Source organism: Oncorhynchus kisutch, linkage group LG3 (genome assembly GCF_002021735.2).
Source record: "Oncorhynchus kisutch isolate 150728-3 linkage group LG3, Okis_V2, whole genome shotgun sequence".
In the NCBI taxonomy this organism is placed as follows: Eukaryota; Metazoa; Chordata; class Actinopteri; order Salmoniformes; family Salmonidae; genus Oncorhynchus; species Oncorhynchus kisutch.
The window spans coordinates 4,996,411-5,005,686 of record NC_034176.2 but is presented as its reverse complement, the minus strand read 5'-3'; the positions used below and the strand labels follow the sequence as shown (position 1 = coordinate 5,005,686).

Here is a 9,276-nt window from a genome sequence, read left to right as displayed (position 1 = left end):
AAATGTACCCAGCGGGGCAGAGCATACCCTTTAAATGTACCCAGCGGGGCAGAGCATACCCTTTAAATGTACCCAGCGGGGCAGAGCATACCCTTTAAATGTACCCAGAGGGGCAGAGCATACCCTTTAAATGTACCCAGAGGGGCATAGCATACCCTTTAAATGTACCCAGAGGGGCAGAGCATACCCTTTAAATGTACCCAGAGGGGCAGAGCATACCCTTTAAATGTACCCAGAGGGGCAGAGCATACCCTTTAAATGTACCCAGCGGGGCAGAGCATACCCTTTAAATGTACCCAGAGGGGCAGAGCATACCCTTTAAATGTACCCAGCGGGGCAGAGCATACCCTTTAAATGTACCCAGCGGGGCAGAGCATACCCTTTAAATGTACCCAGAGGGGCAGAGCATACCCTTTAAATGTACCCAGCGGGGGCAGAGCATACCCTTTAAATGTACCCAGCGGGGCAGAGCATACCCTTTAAATGTACCCAGCGGGGCAGAGCATACCCTTTAAATGTACCCAGAGGGGCAGAGCATACCCTTTAAATGTACCCAGCGGGGCAGAGCATACCCTTTAAATGTACCCAGAGGGGCGGAGCATACCCTTTAAATGTACCCAGCGGGGCAGAGCATACCCTTTAAATGTACCCAGCGGGGCAGAGCATACCCTTTAAATGTACCCAGCGGGGCAGAGCATACCCTTTAAATGTACCCAGCGGGGCAGAGCATACCCTTTAAATGTACCCAGCGGGGCAGAGCATACCCTTTAAATGTACCCAGCGGGGCAGAGCATACCCTTTAAATGTACCCAGCGGGGCAGAGCATACCCTTTAAATGTACCCAGCGGGGCAGAGCATACCCTTTAAAGAAAAGCATAATGCGTGGTCATAAAACACAACAAAATAAAAATGTCATAAAGAGACGATTCGTCTATAGAGCATTTCAATTAAACCTATTTATTTAACAAGGCAAGTCAGAATGACGGCCTACCTCGGCCAAACCCGAACGACGCTGGGCCAATTGTGCGCTGTCCTCCGGGACTGGTTATGACTGCAGTGACGCTTCTTGCAGACTGCTGCGCTACGCGGGAGCCCAATTTTAAAAGGGAGACTCGGTGACAATGAACATTGATGAAACTACAGATGTCGTAGTGTAGGCCTTACCTCGGTTAGTGCAGTTATAGGCGTGTGATCGTCGCGTGACAACAAACGTAGTCGTTCCACGGTTTATATCCATATCGCTGAGCGTACCTTTAATAATGGTTAAAAACACACAAAAAAACATTGAATACTATGCCACACCCTCTTAGCTCAGACCACACCCACAACACACAATAACCACACCCGCAACACACTGTTTGGTATGCTTTGTAATTTTAATTCCCGTAATTTCATTTGTTTTTAAATGCAGACACATTTTTTAAAATCTTTTTTTTTCCACAAAAACATTTCAACTTAAAACTTTACGGTACAATTATTATGCAAGTCAGAAGAGCTTTAGTCTTAGCTGAAGCTCAGGCTTGGAGGAGGGACTGATTATCAAACGGGTTAAACAGTGAAGCAGTATATAAAGACGACATCGAGCAGTAGACAGCTAGCGCTACCTAGTGGACAAAGCTCTGTCTGCACCCTCAGTAGAGACAGCTAGCGCTACCTAGTGGACAAAGCTCTGTCTGCACCCTCAGTAGAGACAGCTAGCGCTACCTAGTGGACAAAGCTCTGTCTGCACCCTCAGTAGAGACAGCTAGCGCTACCTAGTGGACAAAGCTCTGTCTGCACCCTCAGTAGAGACAGCTAGCGCTACCTAGTGGACAAAGCTCTGTCTGCACCCTCAGTAGAGACAGCTAGCGCTACCTAGTGGACAAAGCTCTCTCTGCACCCTCAGTAGAGACAGCTAGCGCTACCTAGTGGACAAAGCTCTGTCTGCACCCTCAGTAGAGACAGCTAGCGCTACCTAGTGGACAAAGCTCTGTCTGCACCCTCAGTAGAGACAGCTAGCGCTACCTAGTGGACAAAGCTCTGTCTGCACCCTCAGTAGAGACAGCTAGCGCTACCTAGTGGACAAAGCTCTGTCTGCACCCTCAGTAGAGACAGCTAGCGCTACCTAGTGGACAAAGCTCTGTCTGCACCCTCAGTAGAGACAGCTAGCGCTACCTAGTGGACAAAGCTCTGTCTGCACCCTCAGTAGAGACAGCTAGCGCTACCTAGTGGACAAAGCTCTGTCTGCACCCTCAGTAGAGACAGCTAGCACCACCTAGTGGACGAAGTGAGGACTGGAACCGTTTCATCCTCGGGAGCAGTAGCAGTGCTAGCCTGGAAATCCAACCTGAATTCAGCTCCCTTTATTACAGTAGTGAAACCATTCTAAAACGTAGCGTGATTCAGTCTGGCTTTCTGGGCTAAAAGCAACAGCGCCACCCTCTGGGGAGACAATACCGTTTCACCCATCCACCCTAAGAAGAACAGTGTCTCTACAGAGAGAGAGAGAGAGAGAGAGAGACAGCGGTGCAGTCACAACAAGCAGCTTGATCTAATATTAACGTTCAGAAAATAAACCCTTTTGTCACATTCTGTTCCGTTCCCGCAGAACACCTGAGAGGGGGTTGGCTGTCTGCTATCACACGTCGGCATGGTAACAACACAGGAGGCTGCTGATTGGAGGACGGCTCATAATAATGTCTGGAACGGAGCAAATGGAACGGCATCAGACACCTGGAAACCATGGAAACCAATGTGTTTGATACCATTCCGCTGATTTCGCTCCAGTCATTACCACGAGCCAGTCCTCCCCAATTAAGGTGCCACCTGTGGGTAACAAACTGTCACCAACTCCCAATTGGCAACTACATCAGCCATTGGTTATTGTTTTGATCGATGATCGGTAGCTAATATTGATTGATCAAAATGTGGTCCCTCTCTACCTTGAGCGGTGCATCAGCCTATCAGGACTGAGAATGCATGAAAATAAGAATGACCAAGTGTGTCCCAAAAGGGTCTCAATCTATGGAAGCAGATTAATGCCAAAATGTTGGCAGGAATAAGACTTCATAGCCCACAGAGCAACTCAGTGTTTGTCAAAGAAAAAGGAACGTGAGCCGCTAGAGCAATCTCCCGTCTACAGACCTATTCTGAGAAGAGCTGATTTGAGACCAGCCCTTAAGTGTTACCAGTCTAAGCTCTGTCCTTAGTGATACTGATTTCAGGCCTGCTGTTAACATATGGGCCAGACATGAATGGTAAAAAAAAAACAGTGTAATATATATAGGCTTTCTCTGTCCATTTCCTACTTTTCAAACAAGTGACCCCAGTCTGGCCGCTCAATAAAGCGGTATAGGGAAACAAAATTACAAAGTGTTTTTTATCTAAAATAAAAATGGTAATTTAAAAGTCTGCATCTGTATCGGCAAACTGAGGCGAGGAGAGCGCACTGGGTTAGAGTCGAACCGTGGTCAATCGCGTTGGAACGGAGGAGATTGTTTTTCCTGTGTCGTCACGTCCACTTCCTGGTTAAGGGCTAGGTTTAAAATAACAAAGGTTAAGACAATAGGATTCTAATATCCCCTAAGTCTTTGCATAAATACGGAACAAGTCTAAACAATGGGACTAGCAATGTGAGTCAAAATGACAAAGTGACTGTTCGCAGTAGCCTATAGAAAGTTTGCCAACCAAAGTGGAAAACAAACCCACAATCGTAGTGAATTTCCCGCTAACTACACAGCCAACAAATCGGATAACTGTTTTTACTGTTATTCTATTCATAAAAAATAAAATAAAATGATCTAGTCACTTTATTACTTGATTTTCACGACCGCTAAATCCTGCAGAATCAGCAACGGTGCTGCTGTTCAAATGAAAATATTTATTTTCTAACGTTTCGCATTGAAAATAAATGAAATCGTCTTAACCTTTGTTACCTAGGTTACAGGCGATAGCGTCATAGCCTAAGACCCGTTGCCAGCGATCTCCCATTGGTTCCCAGCGCATTCCGCCACCCTCACGGTGTATGGAGTGCTTCACTCAGATGGTAGAAAAATATAGTCTATTTATTCCTCTTCATTGTTACATCGCAGCTTTCAGGATAACTAGCACTACAAGAGAAGAAAAATTAAACCATGAGGGCAATGAGACGTCATCAACTCTCGTCTAGACACTTCAGGTTATTTTTTTGTCTTTCTTGCACTTGATAATTCATGGTTAATAATAATAATTATTATAGTTGTCTTTTCATTGGCATTATTTGGCAACACGTTTGTATTTTTTAAATGGTTTTTTAGTTTTTGTTTTGAGGTACTTTACAATATGGTTACGATGTAAATTCCACAGTACCTAGAAATGACTGTATTGATCACACAGTAAAACACTACTTTACAATATGGTTACGATGTAAATTCCACAGTACTTAGAAATGACTGTATCGATCACACAGTAAAACACTACTTTACAAGGCAAATGACCATTTCAGAATAGATGTTTTCATGAGAAAAAACGCAGCACAACGAAATAAAAATACAAAATAAAATAACAGCGACTCCTCGCATTGGGGGGGTTGTTGTTCAGATTTGAAAAACAAAGCCACACTTTCATTAATTTGTTCATTTACAAGTGAGGTGACTCTGATAAAAATGCTGGTGATGACCAATGCAACTGCAAAATCCTCAATATAAACCCGAGATGGAGAGAGACTTGCCACAAACCCTGTTTTAACTTGGGCAGAGACATTGATATGTGCCCTTTATCCAACTCTATGCCTCCATGTCTTGTATGAGCTACAGGTACCCTCATATTAGCCCCTGATATCAGACCTATCACCCCTCCCTAATGTCACCCCTGATATCAGACCTATCCCCCCCTCCCTAATGTCACCCCTGATATCAGACCTATCCCCCCCTCCCTAATGTCACTCCTGATATCAGACCTATCCCCCCTCCCTAATGTCACCCCTGATATCAGACCCCCCTCCCTAATGTCACTCCTGATATCAGACCTATCACCCTCCCTAATGTCACCCCTGATATCAGACCTATCCCCCCTCCCTAATGTCACTCCTGATATCAGACCTATCCCCCCTTCCTAATGTCACTCCTGATATCAGACCTATCACCCTCCCTAATGTCACCCCTGATATCAGACCTATCCCCCCTCCCTAATGTCACCCCTGATATCAGACCTATCCCCCCTCAATGTCACCCCTGATATCAGACCTATCCCCCCTCCCTAATATTACTGCTGATATCAGACCTATCCCCCCCTCTCTAATGTCACTCCTGATATCAGACCTATCCCCCCTTATTGTCACTCCGGATATCAGACCTATCCCCCCTTATTGTCACTCCTGATATCAGACCTATCCCCCCCTCCCTAATGTCACTCCTGATATCAGACCTATCCCCCCTCCCTATTGTCACCCCTGATATCAGACCTAACCCCCCTCCCTAATGTCACTCCTGATATCAGACCTATCCCCCCTTATTGTCACTCCTGATATCAGACCTATCCCCCCTCCCTAATGTCACTCCTGATATCAGACCTATCCCCCCTTATTGTCACTCCTGATATCAGACCTATCCCCCCTTATTGTCACTCCTGATATCAGTGGGGACTACTATACTGTTGACAGAGGTGGGTGGGAGACGGTGTGTGATTGGCTACTATACTGTTGACAGAGGTGGGTGGGAGACGGTGTGTGATTGGCTACTATACTGTTGACAGAGGTGGGTGGGAGACGGTGTGTGATTGGCTACTATACTGTTGACAGAGGTGGGTGGGAGACGGTGTGTGATTGGCTACTATACTGTTGACAGAGGTGGGTGGGAGACGGTGTGTGATTGGCTACTATACTGTTGACAGAGGTTGGTGGGGGACGTTGTGTGATTGGCTACTATACTGTTGACCGAGGTGGGTGGGAGACGGTGTGTGATTGGCTACTATACTGTTGACCGAGGTGGGTGGGAGACGGTGTGTGATTGGCTACTATACTGTTGACCGAGGTGGGTGGGAGACGGTGTGTGATTGGCTACTATACTGTTGACCGAGGTGGGTGGGAGACGGTGTGTGATTGGCTACTATACTGTTGATCCACTTCCAACACTTGTCTTGTCTTGGAACGAACAGACAACAGGAAATCTGGAACGAACATTCTCCGACCACGTTCTCTTGAGTACGTTCATGTGAGGACAAAGTGTGGCGAATGTAAAAAACAAACATTCAATTTGAGACGCATTCCCCTCTTGTGTATTACCTCACGCTGCACCTCCCCTACTGTATACCTCACGCTGCACCTCCCCTACTGTATTACCTCACGCTGCACCTCCCCCTACTGTATTACCTCACGCTGCACCTCCCCCTACTGTATTACCTCACGCTGCACCTCCCCCTACTGTATTACCTCACGCTGCACCTCCCCCTACTGTATTACCTCACGCTGCACCTCCCCCTACTGTATTACCTCACGCTGCACCTCCCCCTACTGTATTACCTCACGCTGCACCTCCCCTAGTGTATTACCTCACGCTGCACCTCCCCTAGTGTATTACCTCACGCTGCACCTCCCCTAGTGTGTTACCTCACACTGCACCTCCCCTAGTGTGTTACCTCACACTGCACCTCCCCTCCCCTACTGTATTACCTCATGCTGCACCTCCCCTACTGTATTACCTCACACTGCACCTCCCCTAGTGTATTACCTCACACTGCACCTCCCCTAGTGTATTACCTCACGCTGCACCTCCCCTACTGTATTACCTCACGCTGCACCTCCCCTACTGTATTACCTCACACTGTACCTCCCCTAGTGTATTACCTCACACTTCACCTCCCCTACTGTATTACCTCACGCTGCACCTCCCCTACTGTATTACCTCACACTGCACCTCCCCTACTGTATTACCTCACGCTGCACCTCCCCCTACTGTATTACCTCACGCTGCACCTCCCTTACTGTATTACCTCACACTGCACCTCCCCTAGTGTATTACCTCACACTTCACCTCCCCTACTGTATTACCTCACGCTGCACCTCCCCTACTGTATTACCTCACGCTGCACCTCCCCCTACTGTATTACCTCACGCTGCACCTCCCCTACTGTATTACCTCACGCTGCACCTCCCCTACTGTATTACCTCACGCTGCACCTCCCCTAGTGTATTACCTCACGCTGCACCTCCCCTACTGTATTACCTCACGCTGCACCTCCCCTAGTGTATTACCTCACGCTGCACCTCCCCTACTGTATTACCTCACGCTGCACCTCCCCTACTGTATTACCTCACACTGTACCTCCCCTAGTGTATTACCTCACACTTCACCTCCCCTACTGTATTACCTCACGCTGCACCTCCCCTACTGTATTACCTCACACTGCACCTCCCCTACTGTATTACCTCACGCTGCACCTCCCCCTACTGTATTACCTCACGCTGCACCTCCCTTACTGTATTACCTCACACTGCACCTCCCCTAGTGTATTACCTCACACTTCACCTCCCCTACTGTATTACCTCACGCTGCACCTCCCCTACTGTATTACCTCACGCTGCACCTCCCCCTACTGTATTACCTCACGCTGCACCTCCCCTACTGTATTACCTCACGCTGCACCTCCCCTACTGTATTACCTCACGCTGCACCTCCCCTAGTGTATTACCTCACGCTGCACCTCCCCTACTGTATTACCTCACGCTGCACCTCCCCTAGTGTATTACCTCACGCTGCACCTCCCCTACTGTATTACCTCACGCTGCACCTCCCCTCCCCTACTGTATTACCTCATGCTGCACCTCCCCTACTGTATTACCTCACGCTGCACCTCCCCTAGTGTATTACCTCACGCTGCACCTCCCCTAGTGTATTACCTCACACTGCACCTCCCCTAGTGTATTACCTCACTCTGCACCTCCCCTACTGTATTACCTCACACTGCACCTCCCCTACTGTATTACCTCACGCTGCACCTCCCCTACTGTATTACCTCACCCTGCACCTCCCCTACTGTATTACCTCACGCTGCACCTCCCCTACTGTATTACCTCACGCTGCACCTCCCCTAGTGTATTACCTCACACTGCACCTCCCCTACTGTATTACCTCACGCTGCACCTCCCCTACTGTATTACCTCACCCTGCACCTCCCCTACTGTATTACCTCACGCTGCACCTCCCCTACTGTATTACCTCACGCTGCACCTCCCCTACTGTATTACCTCACGCTGCACCTCCCCTAGTGTATTACCTCACGCTGCACCTCCCCTAGTGTATTACCTCACACTGCACCTCCCCTAGTGTATTACCTCACACTGCACCTCCCCTACTGTATTACCTCACGCTGCACCTCCCCTACTGTATTACCTCACGCTTCACCTCCCCTACTGTATTACCTCACGCTGCACCTCCCCTACTGTATTACCTCACGCTGCACCTCCCCTAGTGTATTACCTCACACTGCACCTCCCCTACTGTATTACCTCACGCTGCACCTCCCCTAGTGTATTACCTCCCACTCCCCCTACTGTATTACCTCACGCTGCACCTCCCCTAGTGTATTACCTCACGCTTCACCTCCCCTAGTGTTTTACCTCCCACTCCCCCTACTGTATTACCTCACGCTGCACCTCTCCTAGTGTATTACCTCACGCTGCACCACCCCTACTGTATTACCTCACGCTGCACCTCCCCTAGTGTATTACTTTACGCTGCACATCCCCTAGTGTATTACCTCACCCTGCACCTCCCCTAGTGTATTACCTCACGCTGCACCTCCCCTAGTGTATTACCTCACGCTGCACCTCCCCGTTCACTGATCCTTCTTCCAACCAGGACAATGGCAACAATAGAGACCAAACAAGATACGCACAAAGCAAACATTTTAGTTCATAACTTTCAGCTACGTATGTGAATTGTAATAATGTAGCTAACCAGATAGTTTAAACAGGCAATCATGACCTAAAACTCTGGAGGGTCGGAGATGTCAACTCTTCGTGGGTAGCTGTCTAACAATTCTTTGTGGCTATCTGCATAGCTAACAGTACTAGTTGCTAGCCTGTTAGCCCTATTATGGACTTGTGATCTACGGTATGTACGTAGGTAAAACACGCCAAGATTAATACAGCATCTAGTTACTGATTTATTAAGATAAAATATTGTAGTCAGGCAACATATGTGATTTGAAAAGGCGACATTTCATTCGGAAGTCGAGTGTAATTTTCTCTCACTTTAGCTCAAATAATGTCCGCCATCGATTTCAAGAAATGTCGTTTCATTTTTTTTTTATGTGGTTTTT

At 47.9% G+C, this 9,276-nt stretch overlaps 1 long non-coding RNA gene across 1 annotated transcript; it reads right to left on the bottom strand.

Moving 5' to 3' along the window:
* Positions 1–1,357: 1,357 nt before the first annotated feature.
* LOC116362612 (uncharacterized) lies at positions 1,358–6,331 on the bottom strand. Its single transcript, XR_004207763.1, has 2 exons — positions 4,400–6,331; positions 1,358–4,326 (listed from the first exon to the last, which is right to left on the bottom strand). It is a non-coding gene; the product is annotated as an uncharacterized LOC116362612 (long non-coding RNA).
* Between the last annotated feature and the right edge of the window lie 2,945 nt (positions 6,332–9,276).